Source organism: Tupaia chinensis, unplaced genomic scaffold, assembly GCF_000334495.1.
Source record: "Tupaia chinensis unplaced genomic scaffold, TupChi_1.0 Scaffold147038_1, whole genome shotgun sequence".
Classification (NCBI taxonomy): Eukaryota; Metazoa; Chordata; class Mammalia; order Scandentia; family Tupaiidae; genus Tupaia; species Tupaia belangeri.
In genome coordinates this window covers 944,184-946,109 of record NW_006206889.1, presented here as the reverse complement: position 1 = coordinate 946,109, position 1,926 = coordinate 944,184, and positions in this window count along the sequence as shown.

The following is a 1,926-nucleotide window of genomic DNA, read 5'->3' as shown; positions in this document are numbered from 1 at the left end:
CCCCTCAAGCCTACTTCGCCAATCACAGAGACGAGGGTGAGGCTGGAAAGCGCCACTGCGCGCGCACGCCTGATTGAGGCTCCGCCCCTGGGGCGAGTTCGCCTCCACTGTCTCGGTGCAGGGCGCTGAGGCCGTGGAACCGCTCGTGCAGGGCCAGACATCTCACGGCTCTCTGCGCAGGAAAGAAGCCACCAATCACCGGCGGGTGTGAGTCAGGGCCCGCGCGCGGCAGGTGCAGACTTGGGAGGCGCTAGGTGCGCGTTTCTGCGCTGCAGAGGCTACCCTGTGCTCAGTGGAAATCCAAGGTGGTGATTAGGTGTTGTACCGCTCCTCGCAGTGGCTGCAGAAAGCAGTGTCCACGTCACCCTTTGCCTTTGTCTTCTCAGTCTAAATCTGAAGTCTACCCTAGGTGCACAGTCTCACATTTCATGCCCTTACGATTTCTGGTCCTACTTGATAATCCTCCATGATTTGTGGGTTGTACTCCTCAGCACTGTACCTCTGGATCCACACCGCCTACCCGGTCTGCCTCCATGGCTACAGTCTTAGATCAGACCCTCACCCTGTGTCACCGATGTGGCCGCCGCTGTTCACTGCCCATCCCCGTGCTTTTGGCCTATGGCGACACTAAAACTGAAGTTCGGCAAATAGAAAATGGAAGCCCTTGGGACCAGCAGTTGGTGTAATGGCCATGTTGCTGGACTCCCATGTAGCCGACTGCGGTTTGAGTTCCGGACCCGGTGGCTTAAACTCATGCCAGGCGTGTGTGCCTACGTACCCAAGATCCCCAGAGGAGAATGGAGGAGAAGGGATTGCAATGTGGCCATCCTCCCTGGGGGTGATTTTTCACTTTTTGTCTCTCTGTTTTTCTGGCGAGCGTTCGTGCCCTATAGCAAAAACCTCTCAAAATAAAAAGAAAAGAGGGAACCAGCAGTTAGCGTAATGGCTATGTGGCTGGACTCCCACGTAGTCGGCTGCGGTTCGAGTCCCGAACCCGGTGGCTTACGTGCCCAAGATCCTGAGAGGGGGATTGTGGCGTGACCATCCCCCCTGGGGGGGGGTGATTTCTCGCTTTCTGTCTCTATGTCTCTGTCTGTCTGGCGAGCGCACACGCCCTATAGCGAAAAACCTCTCAAAAAAAAAAAAAAATAGAAGCCTTATTTTACCTGAATGTTTAGAACTTTCAGTACAAAGCTGTAGCTATCAACTTCCTTTCCTTCCTATTGATTGAAGCTCCCCTGCCCCTCACCTTGCTCTGGTGCCCAGTGCCTCAAAGTATTTCATGGAAGATGAACGTGACCACAGCTCCATCTTCTGCTGTCCAAGGGGACATTCCAGAGTTTAAGTTGATCAAGGGATCTCTGACTGACAGCTGGAAATTCATTCATATGGCAAGATAAACTGACAGAAGCAGGTGTTCTCCATCCTCTTATTAAAGAAAATTCAAGACTCAGGTGACTTGGGGCCGGCAGGTGGCATGGTGCTTAATAAGGTTGTTGGACTCTCACATGGCCGACTGTGGTTCGAGTTCTGGACCTGGCGGCTTGCTCTCTTTCTCTCTCTCTTGCTCTCTCTCTCTTTGGTCAAATTTTTAAAAATAAATAAATAAAGTTAAATAAAATAATTCTTAAAAAGAAAAAAAAGGATCAAGCGAGCGCAATGGTACTTGCCACCATCCACTCTAGAAGGTAAGGAGAACAACTTTAGGTCTTAGAGTAATGATGTGGTTTGGGTCATGGTTTGTCTCCCAAAGGTTCATGTGTCAGAATTTGTTGCTAGGAAGTGGTGAGTCGTAATCGTATCATGATGATTGCATCATGGAAGCAATAAATCTCTTGGATAGATTAATGATGTCTCGAGAGACCCAGTGACTTCTAGCTTTCATGAGGAGGTAGGTGTCTGGAGAGCTGGTTGTTGTAAGAGAGA